General features: G+C 44.9%; 1 protein-coding gene across 2 annotated transcripts in view; it reads right to left on the bottom strand.

The window, feature by feature from the left end:
* Positions 1-12665, bottom strand: part of PARD3B (par-3 family cell polarity regulator beta) — a 582805-nt gene that overhangs the window by 310848 nt on the left and 259292 nt on the right. The window lies entirely within an intron of this gene.

The following is a 12665-nucleotide window of genomic DNA, read 5'->3' as shown; positions in this document are numbered from 1 at the left end:
GAGAAAGTAGGATTTCTGCCTCAATACAGTGGTATCTCAGGTTACATACGCTTCAGGTCACATACGCTTCAGGTTACAGACTCCGGTAACCCAGAAATAGTGCTTCAGGTTAAGAACTTTGCTTCAGGATGAGAACAGAAATCGTGCTCTGGCGGCACAGCAGCAGCCGGAGGCCCCATTAGCTAAAGTGGTGCTTCAGGTTAAGAACAGTTTCAGGTTAAGAACGGACCTCCAGAGCGAATTAAGTACTTAACCCAAGGTATCACTGCACTAGAGCCAGATATGTTCAAAGGGAAGGAAGGGCTAAGAGAAACTAAGCTTAGATGAGCTATAATATAAACAGATTTAGACAAGCTACGGCACAATGAAAAATAACTAGCACCCCCCTCAAAACCTCCTTGAAAAAGTCACAAGTATTCTATCTGTAGAAAGCCGAACTGAAACAATCTAAAAAGCAGATTAATCAGTCAAGGTCCTGTTTCCAAATACAAACACTTCTTGCATGCTTTTAAGGATCTAAATAAATTACTTTCCCTGATCTGAACATATTTGCAGGCAGGGGGAAAATCAGATGCTAGCTCTCCAGATGGATATTATCCTTACACAGCCCTTTCAGCATAATAAAGATATAGCACCATCAATTAATTTTAAGTCAATGATTGTGCCAATAACATGACTCCAGCAGCTCTTATTTATCCACCGCAGCCTTTCCTCATTTAGGGATGGCTGCATATTACTCACAGAAAACATGTCAAATTCTGGCTCGAAACCATCCTTTTACAAAAATTTTTTAAAGCTGTTTTGTTTTTGAGTGGGAACTCTTTTTAGCATAAGTGGACATTCTTCATCTCTAATGTAATGGACTGACTTTACACTTATACATTAAAAGTAAGTATTTATAAAGCTAGGATAACTTCCAAACTACACTGCAATCATCTTTAAATACTTAAGAAATAGATTTCGATGTTAAATGTGGGAAACAACGAGGAACGGAAGTTTATTTAGAATATTCTCAAAAAATCAAGCTAGCCGCGGTAAAAAGAAAGGAACAATGCGTTATACTCTGTGTGTGCACGCCAGTTAGTATGACTCTCTAAGATACTTCTAAGATACTTCTATGCAGCTGACAGTATATTCAAAAACATACTATCACTTGGTTAATGAAAACACTTATCAGTGGTAGGGCACAGCCTGGTTCTATACATTTATAGGCCTGAATCAGATGTCATGCTAAATTATGAACTAGAACAAGAACATCATATGCTTATCTTTCACCTCTCATCCTCTTTCAAGTATGGAATGAGACTGAAAGCTTCTGTCCCCTGCTTAAAACTAGAGTCAGAGCCGTCTTTAGCATACGCACCACTGGGCTGAAAAGATCCGCCCAGCGCCCCCAAATTTACTTCTATTATGCTTATGGCAGGGGACGCGGGTGGCGCTGTGGGTTAAACCACAGAGCCTAGAACTTGCCGATCAGAAGGTTGGCGGGTTGAATCCCCACCACAGGGTGAGCTCCCGTTGCTCGGTCCCTGCTCCTGCCAACCTAGCAGTTCGAAAGCATGTCAAAGTGCAAGTAGATAAATAGATACCACTCTGGTGGGAAGGTAAACGGCGTTTCCATGCACTGCTCTGGTTCACCAGAAGAGGTTTAGTCACGCTGGCCACATGACCCGGAAGCTGTACGCCAGCTCCCTCGGCCAATAAAGCAAGATGAGTGCCGCAACCCCAGAGTCGGCCACGACTGGACCTAATGGTCAGGGGTCCCTTTACCTTTATGCCTTATCTCTCGTTTACGAAAGAAGGGAAGAAAAAGAAACAAAAGTGTGCTGCTGTGGGCAGGCTCCAGGAGGCGTCGGCGAGGCTCCGGCACCCAGGACCAGCCAGCAGGCAGCAGCAGCAGCAGTGTGGCTAGGGCTCCCCTCTGAGCCTCCCCGTCCATGCCGAGCTGCAGGCAGGTCCGGCATGTCGGCGTGTTGATCCGAGCCGGCAGGCGCCTGAGAAGGGGTGCGCAGAGCTCAAGGGGGTGTCCAGGCTCCAGGAGAGGCGCTATGTTTGGTAGGCCGGGGGGAGGCTGGCAAACCAGATCTGGGCACCCCCCCTCGGCCAGCGAGCAGGTTGGTCGGGGGCAAGGCGCCAAGTTGGGAGCAGGTCCGCTGAGAGCAGCAGGGCAGAGGTTGGGCAGAAAGGGGGTGATCTTGGAGAGCCCAAGTCACCCAGCAGCCTCCTGCCGGCCAGTTGCCAGCAGGCATCTCCAAAGCCAGCAGCTCCTGCTTAATGCTTTCAGTTTGTTTGCCTCCAGCTCACACAGAATCCAGTTAAAAAGGAAAAAGGGGAGGGGAGTGCGGACACCAGGGGTGGGTGGGGAGAAGGGCAATTTTTATATTTTGTGTGAATGACAAGCGCCACCACTGGCACGGCGTGCCTTTGGTAAATGAGCGCACAAAGTCGAAAGTCCTTTTGCTTTTCTAGCTTGATCAAAATTATTTATTATTTCAATACAGGTAGATCGTATAGTTAAAGCTATGGTTTTCCCAGTAGTGAAGTATGGAAGTGAGAGCTGGACCATAAAGAAGGCTGATCGCCGAAGAATGGATGCTTTTGAATTATGGTGCTGGAGGAGACTCTTGAGAGTCCCATGGACTGCAAGAAGATCAAACCTCTCCATTCTGAAGGAAATCAGCCCTGAGTGCTCACTGAAAGGACAGATCGTGAAGCTGAGGCTCCAATACTTTGGCCACCTCAGGAGAAGAGAAGACTCCCTGGAAAAGACCCTGATGTTGAGAAAGTTGGAGGGCACAAGGAGAAGGGGACGACGGAGGACGAGGTGGTTGGACAGTGTTCTTTAAGCTACCAGTATGAGTTTGACCAAACTGCAGGAGGTAGTGGTAGACAGAAGTGCCTGGTGTGCTCTGGTCCATGTGGTCACGAAGAGTTGGACACGACTAAATGACTAAACAACAGCAGCAGCAACAACAACACGTAGATAGTTAAGAGCTTAGGCGGCTGCAGCAGTGGGCACTTGGCTCCCCCCAGAATTTGGTGCCTGGGTGCCCTGCACCCCTGGGTTAAGACGGCCCTGACGAGAGTCATGGGGGAAAAGAAAGTACACCCTCTTTGAATTCTGTGGTTTTACATCTCAGGACATAATAACCATACCCTGTTCCTTAGCACGTCTTAACATTAGGAAAATACAAACTCAGACGAACAACAACACATGACCTATTATCCCGTGTCCTGATTTATTTTATATATATATATATATATATATATATATATATATATATATATATATATATATATATATATTAAAAGCCAAAACATGTGAAAAACTAAGCACATAACTTGTAGAACAACCTTTAGCAGCAATAACTCGGAAGTGATTGTTTTCTGTAGGACTTTTTCCCTCTCTCACATCGTTGTGGAGGAATTTTGGCCTGCTCTTCTTTACAACGTTGTTTCAGTTTGCTTGCATTTGTTTATGCACACTAAACTATGGTTTGGTGCTATATGGATAAGCCTGACTGTGCCTAGGCAAAACACTGAGCCTATGCACTCCCTGGTCCCAGACAGGTGGGAGAAGTTCTGCAAAGCTCAGTTTCATTTATACTCAGACTCTGCTATCCATTACTTTTGCTCAATTCCAGCTTAGTTTCATGGCAGTGCAGTCCACTGGGATGCATCTTGAAGAATGCACTATTGTTATCTTTGCGATGATGCAAATTGTTCCTTTCCATAGCGTTTTCACCTCTCCTAAGTAATTCATTGTTAATTAAGCCCATCCTAGCTTATTTTACACTTCTTCTTCTTTTTTTCCTGCACCTACTTTACCCACGCACTAAATGAAGCTGAATAATCCCCTTGCGATGAAATACTGTAAAACATTAATAAACTAAATCCTAATTGAACTTTGTGGCATGCCGTTATCAATTCTGCTCAGCTTCCGTGGCATAACCACCACCCTTTGTTATCAAAACTTCTCACGGAACAGAGTTTATGAAGGAATATAATCTCTCTTCTCGGCCTGAATCTTCAGCATCGCCGAGCCATTCATGGGTATTACAGAAAAGGGATTGATATTGTCTACTACAGTCATGAGGGGCACGGGTGGCGCTGTGGGTAAAACCTCAGCGCCTAGGACTTGCCGATTGCATGGTCGGCGGTTCGAATCCCCGCGGCGGGGTGCGCTCCCATCGTTCGGTCCCAGCGCCTGCCAACCTAGCAGTTCGAAAGCACCCCCGGGTGCAAGTAGATAAATAGGGACCGCTTACCAGCGGGAAGGTAAACGGCGTTTCCGTGTGCTGCGCTGGCTTGCCAGATGCAGCTTGTCACGCTGGCCACGTGACCCGGAAGTGTCTGTGGACAGCGCTGGCCCCCGGCCTATAGAGTGAGATGAGCGCACAACCCTAGAGTCTGGCAAGACTGGCCCGTACGGGCAGGGGTACCTTTACCTTTACCTTTATTACAGTCATACCTCGGGTTGAATGTGCTTTGGGATGAGAGCGTTCGAGTTGCACTCCCCGGCAACCCAGAAGTAATGGAGCGTGTTACTTCCGGGTTTCGCCGCTTGCACATGCACAGACACTCAAAATGATGTCACGTGCATGTGCAGAAGCAGCGAAAAGCGACGCACGCATGCACAGACATGCCATCGCTGGTTACGTTTGCTTCTAGATTTTTGATTTTTTTCTTACTTAAGAATTCCTGTTCAAGAGTAAATACTAATCAATATTAAACTTTGAAGGCAACAAGAGGGTTTACTAAATAAATAAATAAATGGTAAAGGATCTCTGGACAGTTAAGTCCAGTCAAACTTGACTATGGGGTGCAGCGCTCATCTCCGCTTTCAGGCCGAGGGAGCTGGCATTTGTACACAGCCAGCTTTTCTGGGCCAGCATAACTAAACCACTTCTGGTGCACCATGACAGAAGCCAGAGCGCATGGAAACATTGTTTACCTTCCCGCCACAGCAGTACCTATTTATCTACTTGCACTGGTATGCTTTTGAACTGCTAGGTTAGCAGGAGCTAGGACAGAGCAACTGGAGCTCTCCCCATCACATGGATTCGAACCGTCGACCTTCTGATCGGCAAGCCCAAGTGGCTCAGTGGTTTAGAGCACAGTGCCACCTGCTCCCTTTAAAAAAATCAATTTAAAAACTCACTTATAATACAGTTGCAATCTATACAATCACACTTCCTATCTTTCTAGCACAAGGAACCATTAAAGCAGCCCTCCCACCTCTTGCTTCCTCACCTCCTTCCAAGTCAAATTAAACTTAGAAAAGTATCATTACTCCTGGCTGCTGGAGGAGACTCTTGAGAGTCCCACGGACTGCAAGAAGATCAAACCTCTCCATTCTGAAGGAAATCAGCCCTGAGTGCTCACTGGAAGGACAGATCCTGAAGCTGAGGCTGCAATACTTTGGCTACCTCATGAGAAGAGAAGACTCCCTGGAAAAGACCCTGATGTTGGGAAAGATGGAGGGCACAAGGAGAAGGGGACAGCAGAGGTCAAGATGGTTGGACAGTGTTCTCGAAGCTACGAACATGAGTTTGACCAAACTGTGGGAGGCAGTGGAAGACAGGAGTGCCTGGCGTGCTCTGGTCCATGGGGGCACGAAGAGTCGGACACGACTAAACGACTAAACAACAACAACTCCTAATGGCAAACTCAGGGCCAGCCAAAAAGGAGGCAATGACAAATCAAGGGGTGTGTGGGTGTGTCAAAATGCCTAAGGAAACCCTAATGTGTGTGTGTGTGCGTGAGCACACCTTACCTAACAGGGCAAACCCCCTGAAGACTGAGCACGCTCAATAGCCATGGAATGCAGAGAGACAATTTTCCCAGAAAACACAGTGAAGGGAGTGGAATAACCAGCTTAGAGTGAAGGGCTGGCGGTCGCCCTAAACTCTCTTTAGGAGGGAAGATACTGTTGGTGATCTCACTTGAATGATGCAAGTCCAGAGAGAGGAAAATACCTGGTAGGGTGCTGGACTCCCTCAAACCCTGGGTCCAAGTAGGTGCTAGAATTTAATTGAGGCTTGGGGTTGCTAAACAGGTTTAATAGCCAGACCCATGTGTATTAAGTCAGACCCTTATGTGTCAAGCTTTGAGCTGGACACTTTTAATCCTTTAATTAAGCCAAGTGTTAAAAGCTAATTAAGCGAGGCTAACTCCCATGTGAGGTGATAGGCTGCGGGACGGGATACTGAAAAAGAACACAATGGATAAAAGGTGCCCAGTGTGAGACGGCAGATGAGTGGCGCCTTTCTCGCCGCGGATAAAGCAACGTGGGCTAGAAGCTTAGGGCCAGGAGTCACATGAGCAGGAGATGCAAAGCAGTAGACAGAGCATAATGTTGGATCTCGGCTGGGATCCTAGGCTGCGCCCATGGAGGAAGCAAGACTCTCTTGGAGTGTTGATGCTGCAAACTCCTCCGTAATAGCCACGGCCGGATTTAGGTTTGATGAGGCCCTCAGCTACTGAAGGTAATGGGGCCCTTGATATGTCCAGCTGTCCTTTGTCAACAACAAAATGACACTGTTTTTTTGTGTTGGATATATGCTATACAGTGGTACCTCGGGTTCCAAGTTGTCCGTGAACTAAGCTGTTCGAAAACCGAGGTACCACTGTAACTAAAAACTGTGTAGAGTCTCACCACAATGTATTTATGTAGGACCACAGCGAAACAGATTACTATATAACAACACAGTCTGTTCGGGGAAATAATTTTCCTCCAGTGTATCCCAGTATAAAATCCTGAGATGATCTCCGAAAGAAATAACACATTTGTACACTTGGTTGGTTAGAGGGAGGACGGCTTACTCTGACCCCACTGATCACTGTTTGACAACCTAGTGATATGACTTGGGATCATGGTCTTAAAAGCAGATATTAGAACAAACTTGATCCAATTATAACACTGATATAGCCCAAATAACCGTATCTCACAGCATCTGGGCAATCAGGTGGGATCAGTGTGTAAGGGAGAAGTAGGAAGTATGCAAACCTGTGAAGTGGTCTTATTCTGTGTTAAATACGAACAGAGTGATACAGACCCACATATACATAGGTACAATGGGAGGGCAGAGGGGTGGGAATGTAAACAGTGAGGTCAAAAGGCAAATGAAATCGTCTGTGACCATTATATATAAAGTTGGAGATAAGATGCCCATCCAAACATTGCTAATTTAATTAAAACATGGGCTGAAATAGGAAACCATTATCTCAATTTAAACCTAAACAGAAAGAATCAAACATCACTCTAAGCTTATTATGCAGCAGTTTTAATGCTGGAGTCTCCCTATGAAAGTCCTTTGGAAGAGAATAGCAAGTTGCAATGGAAGAGTTTTCCTGGAAGACTGAAGGAAGGAAGGAAGGAATCTTTATTTGTGTCTGCCATTGGCCACAGCAATAAAACAACAATACGATATACAAAGAATAGAAGTAAAAAGTCAATTATATAAAATACATTTTAGGGTTTTGAATCAATAGTCAAATAGTGGATCTTATTCCAATTGCCCCAGCTAAAAACCTTGCAACCTTTTCTGAGGACTGAAGATTCTGAATGCCTCAGCCCAAAGCCCATTCACTATTCTGAATTACTGTATTTTTGACTCAGAGTAGGGGAGATTTGGGGGGGGGGGGGAGATTGCCCAGACTTGTTCAGCTTTTTTGGAGGGGGGGGGGGGTTGCCGAACATCACAAACCCACAGGACTGCCACAGCCAATCGCACACACATCGACAAAGCCACCTATCGTCTGCACGCTCGCCCAAAAGCCAGCGCCAATCACCCGCCCAATTGCCGCAGTAGCCAATAGCCAGCAGACCTTGCCGCACCCACCAGTCACCTACAAATACACCACCAGCAATCTCCTGCTTGCAGCAGACACCAATCACCTGTCCCAACTCTCCACTATCCGTGTATAAGACAACCCCCAATTTTTAAACAAAAAAACCCCCTCGTCTTATACACAGAAAAACACGGTACGTCACAGAATCATAGAATTGGAGAGTTGGAAGGGACCATGAGGCACCAAAAGCAATGACAAACCTAGACAGCATCTTAAAAAGCAGAGACATCACCTTGCCAACAAAGGTCCGTATAGTTAAAGCTATGGTTTCCCCAGTAGTGATGTATGGAAGTGAGAGCTGGACCATAAAGAAGGCTGATCGCCGAAGAATTGATGCTTTTGAATTATGGTGCTGGAGGAGACTCTTGAGAGTCCCATGGACTGCAAGAAGATCAAACTGATCCATTCTGAAGGAAATCAGCCCTGAGTGCTCACTGGAAGGACAGATCCTGAAGCTGAGGCTCCAATACTTTGGCCACCTCATGAGAAGAGAAGACTCCCTGGGAAAGACCCTGATGCTGGGAAAGATGGAGGGCACAAGGAGAAGGGGACGACAGAGGATGAGATGGTTGGATAGTGTTCTCAAAGCTACCAGCATGAGTTTGACTAAACTGCGGGAGGCAGTGGAAGACAGAAGTGCCTGGCGTGCTCTGGTCCAGGGCCCCCCGAAGAGTCGGATATGACTAAACGACTAAACAACAACAACGAGGGACCAACCCTTTGCGATGCAGGAATCTTTTGCCCAACATGGGGTTCGAACCCCAGACCCTGAGATTAAGAGTCTCATGCTCTACCGGCTGAGCTATCCCTGTCGTACGCCCGCTCTCCGATTTGTCCGAGGCCTTGCACGGTGCAAATGTACGAGAGGAATTGCATAATCGTGAGTTTTTAATTGGTGAAGCATGTTAAGTGCCTGCTTGCTTTTGGTCCTATGCGGCAAGATGAAATCAGGTGACTATGTAAAAGGTAAAGGTAAAGGACCTCTGGACAGTTAAGTCCAGTAAAAGGCGACTATGGGGTTGCGGCGCTCATCTCACCTTCAGGCCAAGGGAGCCGGCATTTGTCCACTTTCTGGGTCATGTGGCCAGCATGACTAAACTGCTTGTGGCGCAAGGGGGAACCATGACGGAAACCCAAGTGCACGGAAACGCCATTTACCTTCCCGCCACAGTGGTACCTATTTATCTACTTGCACTGGCGTGCTTTCGAACTGCTAGTTTGGCAGGAGCAGGGACCGAGCAACGGGAGCTCACCCCGTCGCGGGGATTCGAACCGCTGACCTTCTGATTGGCAAGCCCAAGAGGCTCAGTGGTTTAGACCACAGTGCCACCAGCATCCCTGGTGACTATGTACAGAGCTTTAGATGAATGTATGCAAAATTAGGCCATTGAGGAAAGAACTATGCCTTGAACAATGGGGGAAAAACGTGAAGCAGACTTGTCCATCTGCTTCACAGAAACAAAGGACCATTGGCCTATTTAGCGCAGTATTGTCAACACTGGCTGGCAGCACCTCTACAGAATTTCAGGCAGGAAATTCCAGGGATTGCCCCCAGGACCTTATTTGTGGGTGGTGCTGTGGGTAAAAGCCTCAGCGCCTAGGGCTTGCCGATCGCATGGTCGGCGGTTCGAATCCCCGCGGCAGGGTGAGCTCCCGTCGTTTGGTCCCAGCGCCCACCAACCTAGCAGTTCGAAAGCACGTCAAAGTGCAAGTAGATAAATAGGGACCGCTCTGGCAGGAAGGTAAACGGCGTTTCCGTGCGCTGCGCTGGCTCGCCAGATGCAGCTTTGTCACGCTGGCCACGTGACCCGGAAGTGTCTCCGGACAGCTCTGGCCCCCGGCCTCTTAAGTGAGATGGGCGCACAACCCTAGAGTCTGTCAAGACTGGCCCGTACGGGCAGGGGTACCTTTACCTTTACCTTTACCTTCCCATTTCACGAGAGAATGTTTTCTCTAAAAGTAGTACATGGATGATTCATCACTCTTGCCCTTGCAGATATGAAAGAAAAAGCTTCAGTCAGTTGCACGAGATCTCGCAAAAACACCCCAAAATCATATTCTTGCAAAAATGATCATACTGAGGCATTTTTATGGGTTTTTTTTTTTAAATCATTAAATAAAATAAAAACCCATGTAGACCTTGGTTGGCTCTCCAATTAAAAGAAAGCACTATGTGGGTGCAAATCCTATTAGTCACTTACCAGTAGCAGCCAAATGTACAACAGTATTTTTCTGCTCGTATGGCTCGCTAAAGTACATTAATCATGGACAACTTTGAGAAATGTTATTGAGAAATGTAGCGCTTGTTTTTTTGTACAGTATTGCTCCCAATTCCTCTAACGAGCCGAAGAAAACTTCGCTTGGAAAGTTAAAGATTAGGACAAAACAGGAGCTGAAAACTCATGTGCATGATGAAAAACTCACCCTTCAAATGTAAGATTCAAATTACGTCAGAAAATCATACTTATAGTACACTACCACAAACTCCCTATATATACACCTGTCCTTTTTCTACATTAACACTGCCAGACATTTTGTCTTGAGCAGCTGTTCAGCAACACTGATATATGTTAATATTACTCAATTCCTTATTTAACTTATACCAAGGAGAGCTAACAGGGCTTTTATGTTTTTAACGCATTTTCCGCGGCTGTAGTTCTTTCAGATCACTTGTGCAAGGCCGAAGGAGGCATTGTGTAAATAGGTTTGTGCTAAACAGCTAAGTGATGCTGATATAAATAATAAAATGCTAAGCTTTTTAAAAATGGTATTCGTCTTCTGTTACAAGTTAGGAGGAAAAAAATCGTTTTGTCATGCAGCTGGCGAAGAACACTGCTGTACACGTGACCAGTTAATGCATTTTAGTGCATAATGTGGCAATTATTGTCTATACAACTATCCTATTGTGCATGAATAGGAAGTGGCATCATCCTTACAATAAATTGTACGGTAATTAGCCATTTCCCCTCATTTCCTTTCTGAACTCCGATAACACCGAGATATATCATCTGTCTTGCTTCTTTGCAAAAGTAAGAACAAACCATCTGTACTGCCACTGTTCTAAATTAGATGGACTGTAATTTTCAGGTCTGTAAAGCAAAGGCTAGGAGGTCAAACCTTGGAATTGTTTGCTGAGGGTCATATTGTATTTAATTTAGGTGCCCTAAGACATTCCGTACATAAAGAAAAACGTGGCAGCTAAACTATTGCCCAGTTTAGAAGCAGAGAAAATACAGTCAACATAACCCAGTTATATAGAGTTTGTTTTAAAATATATATATATTAAAAAACATGCAACCAGTCACAGAGGGATGGATGCTGATTTAGCCACCTGCCACTCTTTCATCCTTTCTGCAGACCCTCCTAGGTCACTGGCTTCTGAACCCCAGCCACATTTGCATATTCCAAATAGAGATCATATTATTCTTTACATAATTACTTATACCAAGGAACAGCAGATGCAACCCGTAATTGACAAAGAGCAACCTTCCCCTCAGTTCCAACTCATTCATTTCTATTTAACTCCTTTTAGCAGCCTGGCTAGCTCAGTCATTAGAGCAAACTCTCACCACCAACACCCTCCCCTCGTTCATTCCCCCGATATTTCTACCAGACATGCTTGGTGAGATGGGTTTCTGCCTGAGGTTAGATCCCCAGGCTGAGGCTGAGATAGAACTGAAGCAACACAGAATCATAGAACTGCAGAGCTGGAAGGGATCCAGTGAGCCATGTAGTCCAACCCCAAAGGCTTTGGAGAGAAGACATAAAGTTCACCGCATGTTACAATTTGAGAGAAAATGTAATGAAAATGGTACCTGATGGTACCTGACCACGGCCAAATTGGCCAAAATGTATACGAATAGCTCAGACGTATGTTGGAGATGTAAAAATGGGGTAGGTACCTTCATGCACATGTGGTGGGACTGTGTGAAAATAAGAGAAGTTTGGGATACAATATATAACAAACTTTAAAAATATCTTCATTTTTTCCTTAAAAACAAACAAACTGAAGCCTTTCTGTTAGGCATTATGTCCATGGAAATAATAATAATTAAAAAAACTAGAACCCTTTTTAAGTATGCAACCACAGCGGCTAGGATTTTAATGGATAAAAATTGGAAAAGTGATTTGATCCCCACAAAAACCAACTGGCAAGTGAAAATGATAGAATACCTAGAGCTTGCAAAAATGACTGGGAGAATAAGAGGAAAATCAAATCAGAAAGTTATTAAAGATTGCACAATATTCAAAGAATATCTTTATAAGTATTGTGATAATGCAATGCTCCTGACAGACTTAGATTGAATCTTGAAGTGTAAGGAAACCTTAATAACAAAATTTTCTTTTGATAAGCAACACAAAAGAATGATAATAATGAAGTGTGTATTGAATAATAGGGTGTAAAAAATACAATGAGGTGAGTCGGAAGTTAAAGTGTGCGTAATGTCAAAGATATGTTGTTAGTGTTTACAGTTTGTTTATGTTGTTTATTGTGTTTGTCTATGTTTGATGTAAACTGAGTTTTTAATAAAGAAAATAATAATAATAATAATAATAATAATAATAATAATAATAATAATAATAATAATAATAAAGCAAATGCAGGAATCTGGCCCATGATTGTCTCTCAGTGGGCTCAAACCACCAACCTTCTGGTTAACAGCCAGATGCACTGACGCATCAGGCCACCTCGTATTCAGGCGGATTTGAATACCATGAGGTTGAGTGACCAAGGAAGCTGTGGAAAGACCAGGAGTTGCTGTCCTTGCCTGTTGCCATAATTTCAGTGACCCAATACAGTGGTGCGTATG

Source organism: Podarcis muralis, chromosome 1 (genome assembly GCF_964188315.1).
Source record: "Podarcis muralis chromosome 1, rPodMur119.hap1.1, whole genome shotgun sequence".
In the NCBI taxonomy this organism is placed as follows: Eukaryota; Metazoa; Chordata; class Lepidosauria; order Squamata; family Lacertidae; genus Podarcis; species Podarcis muralis.
The sequence above is the reverse complement of the archived record's forward strand: the minus strand, read 5'-3'. Positions and strand labels throughout refer to the sequence as shown.